Source organism: Heptranchias perlo, chromosome 35 (assembly GCF_035084215.1).
Source record: "Heptranchias perlo isolate sHepPer1 chromosome 35, sHepPer1.hap1, whole genome shotgun sequence".
NCBI lineage: Eukaryota > Metazoa > Chordata > Chondrichthyes > Hexanchiformes > Hexanchidae > Heptranchias > Heptranchias perlo.
In genome coordinates, this window is record NC_090359.1 from 7,165,455 (window position 1) to 7,190,263 (window position 24,809).

General features: G+C 44.1%; 12 non-coding genes across 12 annotated transcripts; all 12 read right to left on the bottom strand.

The window, feature by feature from the left end:
• Positions 1–6,166: 6,166 nt before the first annotated feature.
• On the bottom strand, positions 6,167–6,238 carry trnaq-cug (transfer RNA glutamine (anticodon CUG)). The gene has a single exon. It is a non-coding gene; the product is annotated as a tRNA-Gln (tRNA).
• Positions 6,239–8,185: 1,947 nt separating this feature from the next.
• trnaq-uug (transfer RNA glutamine (anticodon UUG)) lies at positions 8,186–8,257 on the bottom strand. Its single transcript has one exon. It is a non-coding gene; the product is annotated as a tRNA-Gln (tRNA).
• A 1,022-nt stretch (positions 8,258–9,279) lies between these two features.
• trnaq-cug (transfer RNA glutamine (anticodon CUG)) lies at positions 9,280–9,351 on the bottom strand. The gene has a single exon. It is a non-coding gene; the product is annotated as a tRNA-Gln (tRNA).
• Positions 9,352–11,298: 1,947 nt separating this feature from the next.
• trnaq-uug (transfer RNA glutamine (anticodon UUG)) lies at positions 11,299–11,370 on the bottom strand. The gene has a single exon. It is a non-coding gene; the product is annotated as a tRNA-Gln (tRNA).
• Positions 11,371–12,392: 1,022 nt separating this feature from the next.
• Positions 12,393–12,464, bottom strand: trnaq-cug (transfer RNA glutamine (anticodon CUG)). Its single transcript has one exon. It is a non-coding gene; the product is annotated as a tRNA-Gln (tRNA).
• Positions 12,465–14,401: 1,937 nt separating this feature from the next.
• Positions 14,402–14,473, bottom strand: trnaq-uug (transfer RNA glutamine (anticodon UUG)). Its single transcript has one exon. It is a non-coding gene; the product is annotated as a tRNA-Gln (tRNA).
• A 1,022-nt stretch (positions 14,474–15,495) lies between these two features.
• Positions 15,496–15,567, bottom strand: trnaq-cug (transfer RNA glutamine (anticodon CUG)). The gene has a single exon. It is a non-coding gene; the product is annotated as a tRNA-Gln (tRNA).
• Positions 15,568–17,514: 1,947 nt separating this feature from the next.
• Positions 17,515–17,586, bottom strand: trnaq-uug (transfer RNA glutamine (anticodon UUG)). Its single transcript has one exon. It is a non-coding gene; the product is annotated as a tRNA-Gln (tRNA).
• Positions 17,587–18,607: 1,021 nt separating this feature from the next.
• Positions 18,608–18,679, bottom strand: trnaq-cug (transfer RNA glutamine (anticodon CUG)). The gene has a single exon. It is a non-coding gene; the product is annotated as a tRNA-Gln (tRNA).
• Positions 18,680–20,615: 1,936 nt separating this feature from the next.
• trnaq-uug (transfer RNA glutamine (anticodon UUG)) lies at positions 20,616–20,687 on the bottom strand. The gene has a single exon. It is a non-coding gene; the product is annotated as a tRNA-Gln (tRNA).
• A 1,022-nt stretch (positions 20,688–21,709) lies between these two features.
• Positions 21,710–21,781, bottom strand: trnaq-cug (transfer RNA glutamine (anticodon CUG)). The gene has a single exon. It is a non-coding gene; the product is annotated as a tRNA-Gln (tRNA).
• A 1,947-nt stretch (positions 21,782–23,728) lies between these two features.
• trnaq-uug (transfer RNA glutamine (anticodon UUG)) lies at positions 23,729–23,800 on the bottom strand. Its single transcript has one exon. It is a non-coding gene; the product is annotated as a tRNA-Gln (tRNA).
• Between the last annotated feature and the right edge of the window lie 1,009 nt (positions 23,801–24,809).

Consider the following 24,809-nt stretch of genomic DNA (forward strand, 5'->3'; position numbering starts at 1 on the left):
AGTGAAAGGGAGAAACGTGTCTGAACTGCTCTGCTAATTAAGGTAGAAAAATCTCGAGTAAATTGTTCACCTCTGCGTGATTCATCGGGGAAGTTTTAGAACATTTCTTAAAGCCTCCGACTAACTCAGAAACAAACCCAGACACAGGGATTGACCCAGAATTAACCAAAAGATGGACACAGAGATAAACACAGCCCGAGGCAGTATGAAGAAACACATGGGAATAGACAAGAGAAAGAGAAGGACAAAGTGATTTATCGACAAAAACTTGACTTCAACCCTCAAAAAAAAGCAACAAGGCTGCTAGTGTTTGCAGTGACCGGATGTGGTGTTTCGGATGTGCCGCAGGGCTCCATGCCTTAGTTGATGAAAAAGCCTGTCGAATCTAAGGAGTTCCTTGCATCAAATCCCAGCGGGATCTCATTCTTTTCACCTTGATTCCATTTCCCTATTTGTGCTTTGAGATTCTTCGGAATTCAGCAAATACAGCGGTGCCAAACTGCACCTTTAATGTGCGGACAGACATCTCACAGAAAGTATGAAGTGAGATGCTGGAAATCTGAAATAATAACAGAAAATGCCTGATAAACTCAACGGGTCAGACATCGTCTGAGTAGAGACGAAGGTCGGATAACGTTCTGGCGAAAGGTCATCGGTTGAAAAATTATTCTACCTTCCTCTCTCCACAGATGCTGCCTGACCCGCTGAGTATTTCCAGCATTTCCTGTTTTTATCTTAGTGATTGAGTCGATGACGTGTGTTGAGTATCCTCCGCTGGAGAAGTGTTTTTACAAACTCAGTTATTTACACAGGATCATAGTTACAGGAGTAGGTCATGCAGCCCCTCCAGCCTGTTCTGCCAGTCAATCATATCACGGCTGATCTGTACCTGACCTCCATTTACACGTCGTTGAGCCATTTCTCTTGATACTTTTACCAAACAAAAATCTATTAATCGCATTGTTGAAAATTTCAATTGACCCAGCATCCGCAGATTTCCACTACCCTTTGTGTGTCCAAGGTGCTTCCTGATGTCACTCCTGAACGGCCAAGCTCTAATTGCAGGAATATGTTCACTTATTCTATATCGCTCCACCAGAGCTGATAGTTTCTCAGAAACTACCCTATCGAATCTCCTGATCATTTTAAACACCTCTATTAAATGGCCCTCCCACCGTTTAAACCCAAGGGAAAACAAGTCAGGTTTATGCAACCTGTCCACATAACTTTCCCTTTTAAGCCCACGTGTTCAATTGAATTTGTGCTACACTCCCTCCAACGTCAATATATCCTTCCTGAGTTGAACTGCCCAAAACTGAACCAAGTTCTCCAGATGAAATTTGACCAAGCATCTGTACATCTGAAGCATAATTCAGCACTTTTGTTTTCCAGCCGCCTTGAGATAAAGGCTTACACTTCATTAGCCTTTTTGATTGCTTTTTGTATCTGTACAGTAGCTTTTAATGATTTATGTTCTTTGACATCCGGATATCTTTACTCCTCCACATTTCCTAATAACATTTCGATTTTTCATTATTGGATCCAAAGTGGATGACCTCACACTTCCTCAAATTCAGCTCCATCTGCCACACTTTTGCCCACTCGCTAAGTCTGGCAATGTCCGTTCGAAACTTCCTCCTCCCATCTACACACCTTACTGTGCCTCTTAATTTAGTGTTATGTGCCATTTGCCACATTTTGACAGTCAGAATATATTCATAGAATCATAGCATCATAGAATGGTACAGCACAGAAGGAGGCCATTCGGTCTTCGATGATGAGCGGCTCGTTGAAAAGCAATCCAATTCGTCTCACTCCCCTGCCCTTTCCACAAAGCCCTGCACATTTTCCTTTGTCAAATATTTATCCAATTTTCTTTTGAAAGTTATTATTGAATCTGCTTCCGCTTTTGTTTCATGCACTACATTCCAGATCAGAAATGGGAATGCAGCAAGAGCCAGGTTCGGGGCACCACGGGTGGCTCTGCTGCACAGGAGGGGAGGAAGAAGAGTGGCAGGGCAAGAGTGATATGGGATTCAATTGTAAGGGGAACAGATAGGCGTTTATGCGGCCTCAAACGTGGCTCCAGGATGGTATGTTGCCTCCTTGGTGCTAGGGTCAAGGATGCCACGGAGCGGCTGCAGGGCATTCTGGAGGGAGAGGGTAAACAGCCAGTAGTCGTGATCCATATTGGTAAAAACGACATTGGTAAAAAAAAGCTGAGGTCCTGCAAGGTGAATTTAAGGAGTAAGGAGATAAATTTAAAAGCAGGACTTCAAAGGCAGTGATCTCTGGATTCCTACCGGTGCCACGTGCGAGTGAGTATAGGAATAAGAGAATAGACAGGATGAATGCGTGGGGCAAGCAGCTTTGTACTTCCTTAACAAATCACAATGAAGCATTGTTAATAACTGAGCAGTCAGAACCAGGAAGTATAAGTTAGAATAATGAATTCAATATTAAATCAGGCAACGAAAGCAAAATCAAGAGACGGCAAAACGTTTGTATTATGAGACAGATATAAAAGAGGCAATAAGAAAAATGGAAAATAATTCATTTAATTATTGCTTTAACATCCAACAACAATTAAAATCTGAAGTAAATATACTCCACCCTTTTAAAAGTTAAATTTCAGTGCCAGAGAGGTTGTTTGGCAGTAATTGAGACATACCACGCCGTTAAAACGATACTTAGACTTCAACTGACTTGACTTATTTTTTGTGGCGAGATTAGTTTGTCGCTGCGACCTCAGTCCAGGAACTTCACGTGGTTCAATATATTTGAACGGGGAGCCAACCGGCGAGAAACAGTTGGGCGAAGAATCACATTTTGGAGAGGAGCTTCTGCATTTGCGCTTTTAACTGCGCATGTGCACTCGCAAGCAGTCGCTTTCCGATTTGCACATTAATAACGCGGAGCGCTGTGAGCCTCAGCGATATGTATATGCCAGAATCCGGCCGATTATTTTTTCTAATATTGTTTTCTTGCTTAGCATAACTTTAGTGAGTTTCAGTCATTGATTCATTATTAGTTTCCCTGGAATGTCAGCAATATTATCCCCTTCCTCTCAAGGAATTATTGAACAAGTCTGCCATTTGCTTATTTAATTTTCATTTATTTTCCATCTCATCTAATTAATTTGACCATCATTGCGAGAGGATATTTCACTCCATTCTTCAACTCCTCTCTGAATTTCCTTTGGGTCAACCTCTCGAGGCTGTTGCCAACCCTCTCCCATCAGCAAAACTGCAAGCAATGGACAATTCCAAACTGCCATCTTGACCCGGCCCTTTGCCACTCACATGTTCAGCTTCCACTCCTTCTCCTCTGCTAAGCATCGATGCTCAGCCAATCACACAGCTACAAGTCAAACCTGTCTCTTCCATCGTCACTGCTTCTGTTTCACTCTGCTCAGCGCAGCTCCGATTACATCTTGCCGGATAATCTGTGAATAAATATTGCAAGGCACTGATGCATGAAGATTGGCGTAAAACAAAATGGAAACTTTGTCCGAGGACACGATCCAAGCAATTCCTGCATTTCAAGAGACAGTGCTTTGAATTTCGACATGTTTGCTTGCTGAATGCAGATTGCAAAGAAAAATTCAGCAAACACCATTATTTGGTGCAGTGAAGCGCAGCGTTGCACAAAAAGCAACTTTCTCTTCTGAAGATTTGGGAAAGCAAAAAACAGGCTGAGCTTCGAGACTGATAGAAATGTTACAGAACGGAAAGAGGCCATTCAGCCAATCGAGCCCTGACGGCTCGATGCAAAAGCAATCCAGCCAATCCAACTCCCTCGACCGATCCCAGGAGCCCTGCACATGCTTTCCTTTCAAGTATTTATGCAGTTCCCTTTTGAAAGCCACGATTGAATCTGCCTCCACCACGACCCCTGGAAGTGCATTCCAGATCCTAACCACTCACTGTGTAAAAAAGGTTTTCCCTCATGTCACCTTTGGTTCTTTTGCCAGTCACCTTAAATCTATTTCCTCTGGTTCTTGATCCTTCTGGCATAAGGAACAGTTTATTTCGATCTATTCTGTCAACACCCCTCATGATTTCAAGTAAATCTGTCATATCTCCTCTCAATCTTCTCTGTTCCAAGAAGAACAAACCCAGCATCTCCAGGCTATCCACGGAACTAAAGTCCCTCATCCCTGGAATCATGCTAGTTTATCTTTTCTGCACCCTCTCTAAAACCTTCACATCTTTCGTGAAGTGCGGTGCTCAGAACTGGACCTAATGCTCCAGTTGTGGTCGAACTAGTGTTTTATAAACCTTCATCATAGCCTCCTTGCTTTTGTACTCTATGCCTCAAAATATAAAGCCCAGCATCCCATATGATTTGTTGACCGCTTTCTCAACCTACCTCGTCACATTCAACGATTTGTGCACATATACCCCCAGACCTCTCCGTCCATCGACACATTTTAGAATTGTGAGCTTTAGTTTATATTGATTCTCCTCGTTCTTCCTACCGAGATGTATCACCTTGCATTTTTCTGCGATAAATTTCGATATCCTCTTGAAGTCTATCACTATCCTACTCAATGTTCACGATACTTCCAAGGTTTGCGTCATCTGCAAATTTGGAAATTGTGCCCTGTACACCCAAGTCCAAGTCATTAATAAATATCAAATAGGGCAGTGGTGCGAGCACCGAACTGTGGGGAACATTACAGTACACCTCCCTCCAATCCCCAAAACAACCGTTCATCACTCCTCTCTGGTTCCTGTTACTGAGGCAATTTTCGAAACATGTTGTTATTGCTCCTTTTATCCTTTGTGTAGCAATCTTGATGACAAGGCTATTAGAAGGCACTTTATCAAACGCCTTTTGAAAGTTTACAGACACCACATCAATCGCATTGCCCTCAGCAACCCTCTCCGTTACCTCATCAAAAACTCCATCAAGTTAGTTCAATACGATTTGCCTTTAACAAAAGGCCAAATTAATACAAGGAGCTCGAACCTCATTGATTGAGGCTGCGAACTTCCCACGAAGAGGGATGGGATTCCAGGTGCCTTTTATTTGTTTCCCAAAAAGTTGCAAACGAAAGGGACAAAAGTTGAGGTTCCACCGAGATTTGAACTCGGATCGCTGGATTTAAAGTCCAGAGGGCTCACCGTTACACCATGGAACCCATTCATTAAAATATGCGGCCCCCTTCCCTTCAAAGATACTGGGCTCCTTTATCAGCATCGCCATGGCGCTGCATCAGTGACTGCACGAGGCGACTGGCAAACGTCTGCCATCAGCAAAACTGCAAGCACTGGTCAATCCCAAACTGCCACTTTGGCCTTTTCTCATCCATACTTCCAGCTTCCCCACTTTCCCCTCTGATAAATAGAGATGCTTAGCCAATCACACAGCTGCTGTCAAATCCATCGCTTCCAACGTTGATGCTTCTGTTTCACACTGCTCAGCGCAGCTCGTCTTGTTGGATAATCAGTGCATTAACATTGCAAGGCACTGATGCATGAAGTTCGGGGTGAAAAGAAAAGAGCTCGATCCTAATTCCTGAAAGCTGCGAACTCCCCACCAACAGGGATTAGATTCCAAGTGATTTTAACTTGTTTGCCTTCAATTTGCAAACGAATAGAACAAAATTCGAAGGTTAATCGAGATTTGAATTTGGATCGCTGTAATCCAAGTCCAGAATACTTATTATTGCACTGTGTGAACCAACTGACTACTTCAGCTGGCACCCACCAGTCAAAGACTTTTGGCTGTTTTATTAGCACTGCCATAATGCCACATCACTGACACCTCGAGGCGACCGACAAACCTCTCCCAATCTCAAAACTGCAACATCTTGACAAGAAAATGTCAACATTGCCCGAGGACATGATCCAAGCAATTCTTGCACTTCAAGAAACAATGCTTTGGATTTCTGCATGCTTGATTGCTGAATGCAGATTACAAAGAAAAGTTCTGCAAACACCATTCTCTGGTGCAGTGAAACTCAGCATTCAACAAAATACAGCTTTCTCTTCTGTTGATTTGGGAAAGCAAAAGTCCGGTTGAGCTGATGAACTGAAACCGATCGAAGCAAGTGGATCCTCATTGATTGATAGCTACTTCCCACCAGCAGGGAGTGGATTCCCGCTGCATTTTGTTTTTTTTGCCCTGCAGTTGCAAACGAATGGGACAAAAACAAATCAGGTTCCACCGAGATTCGAACTCGGATCGCTAGATTCAGAGTCTAGAGTGCTCACCATTACACCATGGAACCCATTTGTTAACAAAAGTCGCACCCTCCATCAAAAGACATTTGGCTCTTTTCTAAGCACGGCCACGTCGCTGCATCACTGACTTCTCGAGGCTGTTGCCACACCGCTCCCATCAGCAAAACTACAAGAACTTGACAATTCCAAACTGCCACTTTGACTTGACCCTTTCTCATCTCTTCCTTCAGCTTCCAACCTTTTCATTCTGCTTAGTATCGATGTTCAGCCAATCACACAGCAGCGAGTCAAACCTATCGCTTCCCTCGTCACTGCTTCTCTTTCAATCTGCTCAGCGCAGCTCCGATGACAGTCGTGCCGGATAATCTGTGAATAAATATTGCAAGGCACTGATGCATGAAGATTGGCCGAAAACAAAATGTAAACTTTGTGCGAGGGCACGATCCAAGCAATGCCTGCATTTCAAGAGACAGTGCTTTGAATTTCTGCATGTTTGCCTGCTGAATGCAGATTGCAAAGAAAAATTCAGCAAACACCATTTTTGGTGCAGTGAAGCGCAGCGTTGCACATAAAGCAACTTTGTCTTCTGAAGATTTAGGAAAGCAAAAGACAGGCTGAGCTTATGGACTCATAGAAATGTAACAGCACGGAAGTAGGCCGTTCGGCCCTTCGAGTCCTGACAGCTCTATGCAACAGCAATCCAGCCAATCCCACTCCCTCGCCCTATCCCCGTAGCCCTCGGCATGTTTTCCTTGAAAGTATTTTTCAGTTCCCTCTTGAAAGCCACGATTGAATCTGCCTCCACCACGACCCCTGGCATTGCATTGCATTTCCTAACCACTCACTGTGTAAAAAAGGTTTTTCCTCAAGTCACTTTTGATTCTTTTGCCAGTCACCTTAAATCTATGTCCTCTGGTTCTTGACCTTTCCGCCAATAGGAACAGTTTGTCTACATTTATTCTGTCAATACCCCTCATGAGCTTAAATAGCTCTATCAAATCTCCTCTCAATCTTCTCTCTTCCAAGAAGAACATGCCCAGCTTCTCCAGTCTATCCACGCCACTAAATTCCCTCATCCCTGGAATCATTCTCGTTCATCTTTTCTGCACCCTCTCTTAGACCGTCGCATTTTTCCTAAAGTGCGGTGCCCAGATCTGGACACAATACTCCAGTTGTGGTCGAACTAATGTTTTATAAAGGATCATCATGAATTCCGTGCTTTAGTGTTCTATGCCTGTATTTATAAAGCCCAGGATCCCGTATGCATTTTGAACCGCATTCTCAACCAGCCTCGCTACATTCAACGATTTGTGCACTTTTCCCCCATATCTCTCTGCTCCTGTACCCTTTTCGAATTGAGCCCTCTTATTTACATTGCTTCTCCTCGTTCTTCCGACCACTGAGATGTATCACCTTGCATTTTTCTGCGTTCAATTTATATATCCTCTTGAAGTCTATCACTATCCTCCTCACTGTTCACTATAATTCCAAGGTTTGTGTCATCTTGAAATTTGGAAATTGTTCCCTGGACACCCAAGTACAAGTCATTAATAAATATCAAAAAGGGCAGTGGTGCGAGCACCGACCTGTGGGGCACATTACTGGACACCTCCCTCCAATCCGAAAAACAACCGTTCATCACTCCTCTCTGGTTTCTGTTACTGAGGCAATTTTGTATCCATATTGCTACTGCTCCTTTTATTCTATGGGTATCAATCTTGATGACAAGGCTATCATAAGGCACTTTATTAATCGCCTTTTGAAAGTTTACATACACCACATCAATCGCATTGACCTCAGCATCCTTCTCCGTTACTTCATCAAAAACTCTATCAAGTTAGTTCAATACGATTTGCCTTTAACAAAAGCCCAAATTTATACAATTAGCTCGAACCTCATTGATAGAGGCTCCGAACTTCCCACGAACAGGGATGGGATTCCAGGTGACTTTTATTTGTTTCCCCAAAAGTTACAAACGAAAGGGACAAAAGTTGAGGTTCCACCGAGATTTGAACTCGGATCGCTGGATTCAAAGTCCAGAGTGCTCACCATTACACCATGAAACTCATTCATTAAAATATGCGACCCCCTTCCCTTCAAGGATACTGGGCTCCATTATCAGCATCGCCATGGCGCTGCATCATTGACTGCACGAGGCGACTGGCAAACGTCTGCCATCAGCAAAACTGCAAGCACTGGTCAATCCCAACCTGCCACTTTGGCCTTTTCTCATCCATACTTCCAGCTTCCCCACTTTTCCCTCTGATAAGTAGAGATGCTCAGCCAATCGCACAGCTGCTGTCAAATCCATCGCTTCCCTCGTTGATGCTTCTGTTTCACACTGCTCAGCGCAGCTCGTCTTGTTGGATAATCAGTGCATAAACATTGCAAGGCACTGATGCATGAAGTTCGGGGTGAAATGAAAAGAGCTCGATCCTCACTGATTAAAGCTGCGAACTCCCCACCAACAGGGATTAGATTCCAAGTGATTTTAACTTGTTTGCCCTCAATTTGCAAACGAAAAGGACAAAATTCGAAGGTTGATCGAAATTTGAATTTGGATCGCTGGAATCCAAGTCCAGAATGCCCTTGTTATTGCACTGTGTGAACCAACTGATTACTTCAGCTGGCACCCACCAGTCAAAAACACTTGGCTGTTTTATCAGCACTGCCTTAACCCCACATCACTGACACCTCGAGGCTACCGACAAACCTCTCCCATCATCAAAACTGCAACATCTTGATAAGAAAATGTCAACATTGCCCGAGGACATGATCCAAGCAATTCTTGCCTTTCAAGAAACAATGCTTTGAATTTCTACATGCTTGATTGCTGAATGCAGATTACAAAGAAAAGTTCTGCAAACACCATTCTCTGGTGCAGTGAAACTCAGCATTAAACAAAATACAGCTTTCTCTTCTGTTGATTTGGGAAAGCTAAAGTCCGGTTGAGCTGATGAACTGAAACCGATAGAAGCAACTGGAACCTCATTGATTGACAGTGACTTCCCACCAGCAGGGAGTGGATTCCCGCTGCATTTTGCTTTTTTTGCCCTGCAGTTGCAAACGAATGGGACAAAAACAAATCAGGTTCCACCGAGATTCGAACTCGGATCGCTAGATTCAGAGTCTAGAGTGCTCACCATTACACCATGGAACCCATTTGTTAACAAAAGTCGCACCCTCCATCAAAAGACATTTGGCTCTTTTCTAAGCACGGCCACGTCGCTGCATCACTGACTTCTCGAGGCTGTTGCCACACCGCTCCCATCAGCAAAACTACAAGAACTTGACAATTCCAAACTGCCACTTTGACTTGACCCTTTCTCATCTCTTCCTTCAGCTTCCAACCTTTTCCTTCTGCTTAGTATCGATGTTCAGCCAATCACACAGCAGCGAGTCAAACCTATCGCTTCCCTCGTCACTGCTTCTCTTTCAATCTGCTCAGCGCAGCTCCGATGACAGTCGTGCCGGATAATCTGTGAATAAATATTGCAAGGCACGGATGCATGAAGATTGGCCTAAAACAAAATGTAAACTTTGTGCGAGGGCACGATCCAAGCAATGCCTGCATTTCAAGAGACAGTGCTTTGAATTTCTGCATGTTTGCCTGCTGAATGCAGATTGCAAAGAAAAATTCAGCAAACACCATTTTTGGTGCAGTGAAGCGCAGCGTTGCACATAAAGCAACTTTGTCTTCTGAAGATTTAGGTAAGCAAAAGACAGGCTTAGCTTATGGACTCATAGAAAGGTTACAGTACGGAAGTAGGCCGTTCGGCCCTTCGAGTCCTGACAGCTCTATGCAACAGCAATCCAGCCAATCCCACTCCCTCGCCCTATCCCCGTAGCCCTCGGCATGTTTTCCTTTAAAGTATTTTTCAATTCCCTCTTGAAAGCCACGATTGAATCTGCCTCCACCACGACCCCTGGTATTGCATTGCATTTCCTAACCACTCACTGTGTAAAAAAGGTTTTTCCTCAAGTCACTTTTGATTCTTTTGCCAGTCACCTTAAATCTATGTCCTCTGGTTCTTGACCTTTCCGTCAATAGGAACAGTTTGTCTACATTTATTCTGTCAATACCCCTCATGAGCTTAAATAGCTCTATCAAATCTCCTCTCAATCTTCTCTCTTCCAAGAAGAACATGCCCAGCTTCTCCAGTCTATCCACGCCACTAAATTCCCTCATCCCTGGAATCATTCTCGTTCATCTTTTCTGCACCCTCTCTTAGACCGTCGCATTTTTCCTAAAGTGCGGTGCCCAGATCTGGACACAATACTCCAGTTGTGGTCGAACTAATGTTTTATAAAGGATCATCATGAATTCCGTGCTTTAGTGTTCTATGCCTGTATTTATAAAGCCCAGGATCCCGTATGCTTTTTGAACCGCATTCTCAACCAGCCTCGCTACATTCAACGATTTGTGCACTTTTCCCCCATATCTCTCTGCTCCTGTACCCTTTTCGAATTGAGCCCTCTTATTTACATTGCTTCTCCTCGTTCTTCCGACCACTGAGATGTATCACCTTGCATTTTTCTGCGTTCAATTTATATATCCTCTTGAAGTCTATCACTATCCTCCTCACTGTTCACTATAATTCCAAGGTTTGTGTCATCTTGAAATTTGGAAATTGTTCCCTGGACACCCAAGTACAAGTCATTAATAAATATCAAAAAGGGCAGTGGTGCGAGCACCGACCTGTGGGGCACATTACTGGACACCTCCCTCCAATCCGAAAAACAACCGTTCATCACTCCTCTCTGGTTCCTGTTACTGAGGCAATTTTGTATCCATATTGCTACTGCTCCTTTTATTCTATGGGTATCAATCTTGATGACAAGGCTATCATAAGGCACTTTATTAATCGCCTTTTGAAAGTTTACATACACCACATCAATCGCATTGACCTCAGCATCCTTCTCCGTTACCTCATCAAAAACTCTATCAAGTTAGTTCAATACGATTTGCCTTTAACAAAAGCCCAAATTTATACAATTAGCTCGAACCTCATTGATAGAGGCTCCGAACTTCCCACGAACAGGGATGGGATTCCAGGTGACTTTTATTTGTTTCCCCAAAAGTTACAAACGAAAGGGACAAAAGTTGACGTTCCACCGAGATTTGAACTCGGATCGCTGGATTCAAAGTCCAGAGTGCTCACCATTACACCATGAAACTCATTCATTAAAACATGCGACCCCCTTCCCTTCAAGGATACTGGGCTCCATTATCAGCATCGCCATGGCGCTGCATCATTGACTGCACGAGGCGACTGGCAAACGTCTGCCATCAGCAAAACTGCAAGCACTGGTCAATCCCAACCTGCCACTTTGGCCTTTTCTCATCCATACTTCCAGCTTCCCCACTTTTCCCTCTGATAAGTAGAGATGCTCAGCCAATCGCACAGCTGCTGTCAAATCCATCGCTTCCCTCGTTGATGCTTCTGTTTCACACTGCTCAGCGCAGCTCGTCTTGTTGGATAATCAGTGCATAAACATTGCAAGGCACTGATGCATGAAGTTCGGGGTGAAATGAAAAGAGCTCGATCCTCACTGATTAAAGCTGCGAACTCCCCACCAACAGGGATTAGATTCCAAGTGATTTTAACTTGTTTGCCCTCAATTTGCAAACGAAAAGGACAAAATTCGAAGGTTGATCGAAATTTGAATTTGGATCGCTGGAATCCAAGTCCAGAATGCCCTTGTTATTGCACTGTGTGAACCAACTGATTACTTCAGCTGGCACCCACCAGTCAAAAACACTTGGCTGTTTTATCAGCACTGCCTTAACCCCACATCACTGACACCTCGAGGCTACCGACAAACCTCTCCCATCATCAAAACTGCAACATCTTGATAAGAAAATGTCAACATTGCCCGAGGACATGATCCAAGCAATTCTTGCCTTTCAAGAAACAATGCTTTGAATTTCTACATGCTTGATTGCTGAATGCAGATTACAAAGAAAAGTTCTGCAAACACCATTCTCTGGTGCAGTGAAACTCAGCATTAAACAAAATACAGCTTTCTCTTCTGTTGATTTGGGAAAGCTAAAGTCCGGTTGAGCTGATGAACTGAAACCGATAGAAGCAACTGGAACCTCATTGATTGACAGTGACTTCCCACCAGCAGGGAGTGGATTCCCGCTGCATTTTGTTTTTTTTGCCCTGCAGTTGCAAACGAATGGGACAAAAACAAATCAGGTTCCACCGAGATTCGAACTCGGATCGCTAGATTCAGAGTCTAGAGTACTCACCATTACACCATGGAACCCATTTCTTAACAAAAGTCGCACCCTCCATCAAAAGACATTTGGCTCTTTTCTAAGCACGGCCACGTCGCTGCATCACTGACTTCTCGAGGCTGTTGCCACACCGCTCCCATCAGCAAAACTACAAGAACTTGACAATTCCAAACTGCCACTTTGACTTGACCCTTTCTCATCTCTTCCTTCAGCTTCCAACCTTTTCCTTCTGCTTAGTATCGATGTTCAGCCAATCACACAGCAGCGAGTCAAACCTATCGCTTCCCTCGTCACTGCTTCTCTTTCAATCTGCTCAGCGCAGCTCCGATGACAGTCGTGCCGGATAATCTGTGAATAAATATTGCAAGGCACGGATGCATGAAGATTGGCCTAAAACAAAATGTAAACTTTGTGCGAGGGCACGATCCAAGCAATGCCTGCATTTCAAGAGACAGTGCTTTGAATTTCTGCATGTTTGCCTGCTGAATGCAGATTGCAAAAAAAAATTCAGCAAACACCATTTTAGGTGCAGTGAAGCGCAGCGTTGCACATAAAGCAACTTTGTCTTCTGAAGATTTAGGAAAGCAAAAGACAGGCTGAGCTTATGGACTCATAGAAAGGTTACAGCACGGAAGTAGGCCGTTCGGCCCTTCGAGTCCTGACAGCTCTATGCAACAGCAATCCAGCCAATCCCACTCCCTCGCCCTATCCCCGTAGCCCTCGGCATGTTTTCCTTTAAAGTATTTTTCAGTTCCCTCTTGAAAGCCACGATTGAATCTGCCTCCACCATGACCCCTGGCATTGCATTGCATTTCCTAACCACTCACTGTGTAAAAAAGGTTTTTCCTCAAGTCACTTTTGATTCTTTTGCCAGTCACCTTAAATCTATGTCCTCTGGTTCTTGACCTTTCCGCCAATAGGAACAGTTTGTCTGCATTTATTCTGTCAATACCCCTCATGAGCTTAAATAGCTCTATCAAATCTCCTCTCAATCTTCTCTCTTCCAAGAAGAACATGCCCAGCTTCTCCAGTCTATCCACGCCACTAAATTCCCTCATCCCTGGAATCATTCTCGTTCATCTTTTCTGCACCCTCTCTTAGACCGTCGCATTTTTCCTAAAGTGCGGTGCCCAGATCTGGACACAATACTCCAGTTGTGGTCGAACTAATGTTTTATAAAGGATCATCATGAATTCCGTGCTTTAGTGTTCTATGCCTGTATTTATAAAGCCCAGGATCCCGTATGCTTTTTGAACCGCATTCTCAACCAGCCTCGCTACATTCAACGATTTGTGCACTTTTCCCCCATATCTCTCTGCTCCTGTACCCTTTTCGAATTGAGCCCTCTTATTTACATTGCTTCTCCTCGTTCTTCCGACCACTGAGATGTATCACCTTGCATTTTTCTGCGTTCAATTTATATATCCTCTTGAAGTCTATCACTATCCTCCTCACTGTTCACTATAATTCCAAGGTTTGTGTCATCTTGAAATTTGGAAATTGTTCCCTGGACACCCAAGTACAAGTCATTAATAAATATCAAAAAGGGCAGTGGTGCGAGCACCGACCTGTGGGGCACATTACTGGACACCTCCCTCCAATCCGAAAAACAACCGTTCATCACTCCTCTCTGGTTCCTGTTACTGAGGCAATTTTGTATCCATATTGCTACTGCTCCTTTTATTCTATCTTGATGACAAGGCTATCATAAGGCACTTTATTAATCGCCTTTTGAAAGTTTACATACACCACATCAATCGCATTGACCTCAGCATCCTTCTCCGTTACCTCATCAAAAACTCTATCAAGTTAGTTCAATACGATTTGCCTTTAACAAAAGCCCAAATTTATACAATTAGCTCGAACCTCATTGATAGAGGCTCCGAACTTCCCACGAACAGGGATGGGATTCCAGGTGACTTTTATTTGTTTCCCCAAAAGTTACAAACGAAAGGGACAAAAGTTGAGGTTCCACCGAGATTTGAACTCGGATCACTGGATTCAAAGTCCAGAGTGCTCACCATTACACCATGAAACTCATTCATTAAAACATGCGACCCCCTTCCCTTCAAGGATACTGGGCTCCATTATCAGCATCGCCATGGCGCTGCATCATTGACTGCACGAGGCGACTGGCAAACGTCTGCCATCAGCAAAACTGCAAGCACTGGTCAATCCCAACCTGCCACTTTGGCCTTTTCTCATCCATACTTCCAGCTTCCCCACTTTTCCCTCTGATAAGTAGAGATGCTCAGCCAATCGCACAGCTGCTGTCAAATCCATCGCTTCCCTCGTTGATGCTTCTGTTTCACACTGCTCAGCGCAGCTCGTCTTGTTGGATAATCAGTGCATAAACATTGCAAGGCACTGATGCATGAAGTTCGGGGTGAAATGAAAAGAGCTCGATCCTCACTGATTAAAGCTGCGAACTCCCCACCAACAGGGATTAGATTCCAAGTGATTTTAACTTGTTTGCCCTCAATTTGCAAACGAAAAGGACAACATTCGAAGGTTGATCGAAATTTGAATTTGGATCGCTGGAATCCAAGTCCAGAATGCCCTTGTTATTGCACTGTGTGAACCAACTGATTACTTCAGCTGGCACCCACCAGTCAAAAACACTTGGCTGTTTTATCAGCACTGCCTTAACCCCACATCACTGACACCTCGAGGCTACCGACAAACCTCTCCCATCATCAAAACTGCAACATATTGATAAGAAAATGTCAACATTGCCCGAGGACATGATCCAAGCAATTCTTGCCTTTCAAGAAACAATGCTTTGAATTTCTACATGCTTGATTGCTGAATGCAGATTACAAAGAAAAGTTCTGCAAACACCATTCTCTGGTGCAGTGAAACTCAGCATTAAACAAAATACAGCTTTCTCTTCTGTTGATTTGGGAAAGCTAAAGTCCGGTTGAGCTGATGAACTGAAACCGATAGAAGCAACTGGAACCTCATTGATTGACAGTGACTTCCCACCAGCAGGGAGTGGATTCCCGCTGCATTTTGTTTTATTTGCCCTGCAGTTGCAAACGAATGGGACAAAAACAAATCAGGTTCCACCGAGATTCGAACTCGGATCGCTAGATTCAGAGTCTAGAGTGCTCACCATTACACCATGGAACCCATTTGTTAACAAAAGTCGCACCCTCCATCAAAAGACATTTGGCTCTTTTCTAAGCACGGCCACGTCGCTGCATCACTGACTTCTCGAGGCTGTTGCCACACCGCTCCCATCAGCAAAACTACAAGAACTTGACAATTCCAAACTGCCACTTTGACTTGACCCTTTCTCATCTCTTCCTTCAGCTTCCAACCTTTTCCTTCTGCTTAGTATCGATGTTCAGCCAATCACACAGCAGCGAGTCAAACCTATCGCTTCCCTCGTCACTGCTTCTCTTTCAATCTGCTCAGCGCAGCTCCGATGACAGTCGTGCCGGATAATCTGTGAATAAATATTGCAAGGCACGGATGCATGAAGATTGGCCTAAAACAAAATGTAAACTTTGTGCGAGGGCACGATCCAAGCAATGCCTGCATTTCAAGAGACAGTGCTTTGAATTTCTGCATGTTTGCCTGCTGAATGCAGATTGCAAAGAAAAATTCAGCAAACACCATTTTTGGTGCAGTGAAGCGCAGCGTTGCACATAAAGCAACTTTGTCTTCTGAAGATTTAGGAAAGCAAAAGACAGGCTGAGCTTATGGACTCATAGAAAGGTTACAGCACGGAAGTAGGCCGTTCGGCCCTTCGAGTCCTGACAGCTCTATGCAACAGCAATCCAGCCAATCCCACTCCCTCGCCCTATCCCCGTAGCCCTCGGCATGTTTTCCTTTAAAGTATTTTTCAGTTCCCTCTTGAAAGCCACGATTGAATCTGCCTCCACCATGACCCCTGGCATTGCATTGCATTTCCTAACCACTCACTGTGTAAAAAAGGTTTTTCCTCAAGTCACTTTTGATTCTTTTGCCAGTCACCTTAAATCTATGTCCTCTGGTTCTTGACCTTTCCGCCAATAGGAACAGTTTGTCTACATTTATTCTGTCAATACCCCTCATGAGCTTAAATAGCTCTATCAAATCTCCTCTCAATCTTCTCTCTTCCAAGAAGAACATGCCCAGCTTCTCCAGTCTATCCACGCCACTAAATTCCCTCATCCCTGGAATCATTCTCGTTCATCTTTTCTGCACCCTCTCTTAGACCTTCGCATTTTTCCTAAAGTGCGGTGCCCAGATCTGGAAACAATACTCCAGTTGTGGTCGAACTAATGTTTTATAAAGGATCATCATGAATTCCGTGCTTTAGTGTTCTATGCCTGTATTTATAAAGCCCAGGATCCCGTATGCTTTTTCAACCGCATTCTCAACCAGCCTCACTACATTCAACGATTTGTGCACTTTTCCCCCATATCTCTCTGCTCCTGTACCCTTTTCGAATTGAGTCCTCTTATTTACATTGCTTCTCCTCGTTCTTCCGACCACTGAGATGTATCACGTTGCATTTTTCTGCGTTCAATTTATATATCCTCTTGAAGTCTATCACTATCCTCCTCACTGTTCACTATAATTCCAAGGTTTGTGTCATCTTGAAATTTGGAAATTGTTCCCTGGACACCCAAGTACAAGTCATGAATAAATATCAAAAAGGGCAGTGGTGCGAGCACCGACCTGTGGGGCACATTACTGGACACCTCCCTCCAATCCGAAAAACAACCGTTCATCACTCCTCTCTGGTTCCTGTTACTGAGGCAATTTTGTATCCATATTGCTACTGCTCCTTTTATTCTATGGGTATCAATCTTGATGACAAGGCTATCATAAGGCACTTTATTAATCGCCTTTTGAAAGTTTACTTACACCACATCAATCGCATTGACCTCAGCATCCTTCTCCGTTACCTCATCAAAAACTCTATCAAGTTAGTTCAATACGATTTGCCTTTAACAAAAGCCCAAATTTATACAATTAGCTCGAACCTCATTGATAGAGGCTCCGAACTTCCCACGAACAGGGATGGGATTCCAGGTGACTTTTATTTGTTTCCCCAAAAGTTACAAACGAAAGGGACAAAAGTTGAGGTTCCACCGAGATTTGAACTCGGATCGCTGGATTCAAAGTCCAGAGTGCTCACCATTACACCATGAAACTCATCCATTAAAACATGCGACCCCCTTCCCTTCAAGGATACTGGGCTCCATTATCAGCATCGCCATGGCGCTGCATCATTGACTGCACGAGGCGACTGGCAAACGTCTGCCATCAGCAAAACTGCAAGCACTGGTCAATCCCAACCTGCCACTTTGGCCTTTTCTCATCCATACTTCCAGCTTCCCCACTTTTCCCTCTGATAATAGAGATACTCAGCCAATCGCACAGCTGCTGTCAAATCCATCGCTTCCCTCGTTGATGCTTCTGTTTCACACTGCTCAGCGCAGCTCGTCTTGTTGGATAATCAGTGCATAAACATTGCAAGGCACTGATGCATGAAGTTCGGGGTGAAATGAAAAGAGCTCGATCCTCACTGATTAAAGCTGCGAACTCCCCACCAACAGGGATTAGATTCCAAGTGATTTTAACTTGTTTGCCCTCAATTTGCAAACGAAAAGGACAAAATTCGAAGGTTGATCGAAATTTGAATTTGGATCGCTGGAATCCAAGTCCAGAATGCCCTTGTTATTGCACTGTGTGAACCAACTGATTACTTCAGCTGGCACCCACCAGTCAAAAACACTTGGCTGTTTTATCAGCACTGCCTTAACCCCACATCACTGACACCTCGAGGCTACCGACAAACCTCTCCCATCATCAAAACTGCAACATCTTGATAAGAAAATGTCAACATTGCCCGAGGACATGATCCAAGCAATTCTTGCCTTTCAAGAAACAATGCTTTGAATTTCTACATGCTTGATTGCTGAATGCAGATTACAAAGAAAAGTTCTGCAAACACCATTCTCTGGTGCAGTGAAACTCAGCATTAAACAAAATACAGCTTTCTCTTCTGTTGATTTGGGAAAGCTAAATTCCGGTTGAGCTGATGAGCTGAAACCGATAGAAGCAACTGGAACCTCATTGATTGACAGTGACTTCCCACCAGCAGGGAGTGGATTCCCGCTGCATTTTGTTTTTTTTGCCCTGCAGTTGCAAACGAATGGGACAAAAACAAATCAGGTTCCACCGAGATTCGAACTCGGATCGCTAGATTCAGAGTCTAGAGTGCTCACCATTACACCATGGAACCCATTTATTAACAAAAGTCGCACCCTCCATCAAAAGACATTTGGCTCTTTTCTAAGCACGGCCACGTCGCTGCATCACTGACTTCTCGAGGCTGTTGCCACACCGCTCCCATCAGCAAAACTACAAGAACTTGACAATTCCAAACTGCCACTTTGACTTGACCCTTTCTCATCACTTCCTTCAGCTTCCAACCTTTTCCTTCTGCTTAGTATCGATGTTCAGCCAATCACACAGCAGCGAGTCAAACCTGTCGCTTCCCTCGTCACTGCTTCTCTTTCAATCTGCTCAGCGCAGCTCCGATGACAGTCGTGCCGGATAATCTGTGAATAAATATTGCAAGGCACTGATGCATGAAGATTGGCCTAAAACAAAATGTAAACTTTGTGCGAGGGCACGATCCAAGCAATGCCTGCATTTCAAGAGACAGTGCTTTGAATTTCTGCATGTTTGCCTGCTGAATGCAGATTGCAAAGAAAAATTCAGCAAACACCATTTTTGGTGCAGTGAAGCGCAGCGTTGCACATAAAGCAAATTTGTCTTCTGAAGATTTAGGAAAGCAAAAGACAGGCTGAGCTTATGGACTCATAGAAAGGTTACAGCACGAAAGTAGGCCGTTCGGCCCTTCGAGTCCTGACAGCTCTCTGCAACAGCAATCCAGCCAATCCCACTCCCTCGCCCTATCCCCGTAGCCCTCGGCATGTTTTCCTTTAAAGTATTTTTCAGTTCCCTCTTGAAAGCCACGATTGAATCTGCCTCCACCACGACCCCTGGCATTGCATTGCATTTCCTAACCACTCACTGTGTAAAAAAGGTTTTTCCTCAAGTCACTTTTGATTCTTTTGCCAGTCACCTTAAATCTATGTCCTCTGGTTCTTGACCTTTCCGCCAATAGGAACAGTTTGTCTACATTTATTCTGTCAATACCCCTCATGAGCTTAAATAGCTCTATCAAATCTCCTCTCAATCTTCTCTCTTCCAGAAGAACATGCCCAGCTTCTCCAGTCTATCCACGCCACTAAATTCCCTCATCCCTGGAATCATTCTCGTTCATCTTTTCTGCACCCTCTCTTAGACCTTCGCATTTTTCCTAAAGTGCGGTGCCCAGATCTGGACACAATACTCCAGTTGTGGTCGAACTAATGTTTTATAAAGGATCATCATGAATTCCGTGCTTTAGTGTTCTATGCCTGTATTTATAAAGCCCAGGATCCCGTATGCTTTTTCAACCGCATTCTCAACCAGCCTCGCTACATTCAACGATTTGTGCACTTTTCCCCCATATCTCTCTGCTCCTGTACCCTTTTCGAATTGAGCCCTCTTATTGACATTGCTTCTCCTCGTTCTTCCGACCACTGAGATGTATCACCTTGCATTTTTCTGCGTTCAATTTATATATCCTCTTGAAGTCTATCACTATCCTCCTCACTGTTCACTATAATTCCAAGGTTTGTGTCATCTTGAAATTTGGAAATTGTTCCCTGGACACCCAAGTACAAGTCATTAATAAATATCAAAAAGGGCAGTGGTGCGAGCACCGACCTGTGGGGCACATTACTGGACACCTCCCTCCAATCCGAAAAACAACCGTTCATCACTCCTCTCTGGTTCCTGTTACTGAGGCAATTTTGTATCCATATTGCTACTGCTCCTTTTATTCTATCTTGATGACAAGGCTATCATAAGGCACTTTATTAATCGCCTTTTGAATGTTTACATACACCACATCAATCGCATTGACCTCAGCATCCTTCTCCGTTACTTCATCAAAAACTCTATCAAGTTAGTTCAATACGATTTGCCTTTAACAAAAGCCCAAATTTATACAATTAGCTCGAACCTCATTGATAGAGGCTCCGAACTTCCCACGAACAGGGATGGGATTCCAGGTGACTTTTATTTGTTTCCCCAAAAGTGACAAACGAAAGGGACAAAAGTTGAGGTTCCACCGAGATTTGAACTCGGATCGCTGGATTCAAAGTCCAGAGTGCTCACCATTACACCATGAAACCCATTCATTAAAACATGCGACCCCCTTCCCTTCAAGGATACTGGGCTCCATTATCAGCATCGCCATGGCGCTGCATCATTGACTGCACGAGGCGACTGGCAAACGTCTGCCATCAGCAAAACTGCAAGCACTGGTCAATCCCAACCTGCCACTTTGGCCTTTTCTCATCCATACTTCCAGCTTCCCCACTTTTCCCTCTGATAAGTAGAGATGCTCAGCCAATCGCACAGCTGCTGTCAAATCCATCGCTTCCCTCGTTGATGCTTCTGTTTCACACTGCTCAGCGCAGCTCGTCTTGTTGGATAATCAGTGCATAAACATTGCAAGGCACTGATGCATGAAGTTCGGGGTGAAATGAAAAGAGCTCGATCCTCACTGATTAAAGCTGCGAACTCCCCACCAACAGGGATTAGATTCCAAGTGATTTTAACTTGTTTGCCCTCAATTTGCAAACGAAAAGGACAAAATTCGAAGGTTGATCGAAATTTGAATTTGGATCGCTGGAATCCAAGTCCAGAATGCCCTTGTTATTGCACTGTGTGAACCAACTGATTACTTCAGCTGGCACCCACCAGTCAAAAACACTTGGCTGTTTTATCAGCACTGCCTTAACCCCACATCACTGACACCTCGAGGCTACCGACAAACCTCTCCCATCATCAAAACTGCAACATCTTGATAAGAAAATGTCAACATTGCCCGAGGACATGATCCAAGCAATTCTTGCCTTTCAAGAAACAATGCTTTTAATTTCTACATGCTTGATTGCTGAATGCAGATTACAAAGAAAAGTTCTGCAAACACCATTCTCTGGTGCAGTGAAACTCAGCATTAAACAAAATACAGCTTTCTCTTCTGTTGATTTGGGAAAGCTAAAGTCCGGTTGAGCTGATGAACTGAAACCGATAGAAGCAACTGGAACCTCATTGATTGACAGTGACTTCCCACCAGCAGGGAGTGGATTCCTGCTGCATTTTGTTTTTTTTGCCCTGCAGTTGCAAACGAATGGGACAAAAACAAATCAGGTTCCACCGAGATTCGAACTCGGATCGCTAGATTCAGAGTCTAGAGTGCTCACCATTACACCATGGAACCCATTTGTTAACAAAAGTCGCACCCTCCATCAAAAGACATTTGGCTCTTTTCTAAGCACGGCCACGTCGCTGCATCACTGACTTCTCGAGGCTGTTGCCACACCGCTCCCATCAGCAAAACTACAAGAACTTGACAATTCCAAACTGCCACTTTGACTTGACCCTTTCTCATCTCTTCCTTCAGCTTCCAACCTTTTCCTTCTGCTTAGTATCGATGTTCAGCCAATCACACAGCAGCGAGTCAAACCTATCGCTTCCCTCGTCACTGCTTCTCTTTCAATCTGCTCAGCGCAGCTCCGATGACAGTCGTGCCGGATAATCTGTGAATAAATATTGCAAGGCACGGATGCATGAAGATTGGCCTAAAACAAAATGTAAACTTTGTGCGAGGGCACGATCCAAGCAATGCCTGCATTTCAAGAGACAGTGCTTTGAATTTCTGCATGTTTGCCTGCTGAATGCAGATTGCAAAGAAAAATTCAGCAAACACCATTTTTGGTGCAGTGAAGCGCAGCGTTGCACATAAAGCAACTTTGTCTTCTGAAGATTTAGGAAAGCAAAAGACAGGCTGAGCTTATGGACTCATAGAAAGGTTACAGCACGGAAGTAGGCCGTTCGGCCCTTCGAGTCCTGACAGCTCTATGCAACAGCAATCCAGCCAATCCCACTCCCTCGCCCTATCCCCGTAGCCCTCGGCATGTTTTCCTTTAAAGTATTTTTCAATTCCCTCTTGAAAGCCACGATTGAATCTGCCTCCACCACGACCCCTGGCATTGCATTGCATTTCCGAACCACTCACTCTGTAAAAAAGGTTTTTCCTCAAGTCACTTTTGATTCTTTTGCCAGTCACCTTAAATCTATGTCCTCTGGTTCTTGACCTTTCCGCCAATAGGAACAGTTTGTCTACATTTATTCTGTCAATACCCCTCATGAGCTTAAATAGCTCTATCAAATCTCCTCTCAATCTTCTCTCTTCCAAGAAGAACATGCCCAGCTTCTCCAGTCTATCCACGCCACTAAATTCCCTCATCCCTGGAATCATTCTCGTTCATCTTTTCTGCACCCTCTCTTAGACCTTCGCATTTTTCCTAAAGTGCGGTGCCCAGATCTGGACACAATACTCCAGTTGTGGTCGAACTAATGTTTTATAAAGGATCATCATGAATTCCGTGCTTTTGTCTTCTATGCCTGTATTTATAAAGCCCAGGATCCCGTATGCTTTTTGAACCGCATTCTCAACCAGCCTCGCTACATTCAACGATTTGTGCACTTTTCCCCCATATCTCTCTGCTCCTGTACCCTTTTCGAATTGAGTCCTCTTATTTACATTGCTTCTCCTCGTTCTTCCGACCACTGAGATGTATCACGTTGCATTTTTCTGCGTTCAATTTATATATCCTCTTGAAGTCTATCACTATCCTCCTCACTGTTCACTATAATTCCAAGGTTTGTGTCATCTTGAAATTTGGAAATTGTTCCCTGGACACCCAAGTACAAGTCATTAATAAATATCAAAAAGGGCAGTGGTGCGAGCACCGACCTGTGGGGCACATTACTGGACACCTCCCTCCAATCCGAAAAACAACCGTTCATCACTCCTCTCTGGTTCCTGTTACTGAGGCAATTTTGTATCCATATTGCTACTGCTCCTTTTATTCTATGGGTATCAATCTTGATGACAAGGCTATCATAAGGCACTTTATTAATCGCCTTTTGAAAGTTTACTTACACCACATCAATCGCATTGACCTCAGCATCCTTCTCCGTTACCTCATCAAAAACTCTATCAAGTTAGTTCAATACGATTTGCCTTTAACAAAAGCCCAAATTTATACAATTAGCTCGAACCTCATTGATAGAGGCTCCGAACTTCCCACGAACAGGGATGGGATTCCAGGTGACTTTTATTTGTTTCCCCAAAAGTTACAAACGAAAGGGACAAAAGTTGAGGTTCCACCGAGATTTGAACTCGGATCGCTGGATTCAAAGTCCAGAGTGCTCACCATTACACCATGAAACTCATTCATTAAAACATGCGACCCCCTTCCCTTCAAGGATACTGGGCTCCATTATCAGCATCGCCATGGCGCTGCATCATTGACTGCACGAGGCGACTGGCAAACATCTGCCATCAGCAAAACTGCAAGCACTGGTCAATCCCAACCTGCCACTTTGGCCTTTTCTCATCCATACTTCCAGCTTCCCCACTTTTCCCTCTGATAAGTAGAGATGCTCAGCCAATCGCACAGCTGCTGTCAAATCCATCGCTTCCCTCGTTGATGCTTCTGTTTCACACTGCTCAGCGCAGCTCGTCTTGTTGGATAATCAGTGCATAAACATTGCAAGGCACTGATGCATGAAGTTCGGGGTGAAATGAAAAGAGCTCGATCCTCACTGATTAAAGCTGCGAACTCCCCACCAACAGGGATTAGATTCCAAGTGATTTTAACTTGTTTGCCCTCAATTTGCAAACGAAAAGGACAAAATTCGAAGGTTGATCGAAATTTGAATTTGGATCGCTGGAATCCAAGTCCAGAATGCCCTTGTTAATGCACTGTGTGAACCAACTGATTACTTCAGCTGGCACCCACCAGTCAAAAACACTTGGCTGTTTTATCAGCACTGCCTTAACCCCACATCACTGACACCTCGAGGCTACCGACAAACCTCTCCCATCATCAAAACTGCAACATCTTGATAAGAAAATGTCAACATTGCCCGAGGACATGATCCAAGCAATTCTTGCCTTTCAAGAAACAATGCTTTGAATTTCTACATGCTTGATTGCTGAATGCAGATTACAAAGAAAAGTTCTGCAAACACCATTCTCTGGTGCAGTGAAACTCAGCATTAAACAAAATACAGCTTTCTCTTCTGTTGATTTGGGAAAGCTAAAGTCCGGTTGAGCTGATGAGCTGAAACCGATAGAAGCAACTGGAACCTCATTGATTGACAGTGACTTCCCACCAGCAGGGAGTGGATTCCCGCTGCATTTTGTTTTTTTTGCCCTGCAGTTGCAAACGAATGGG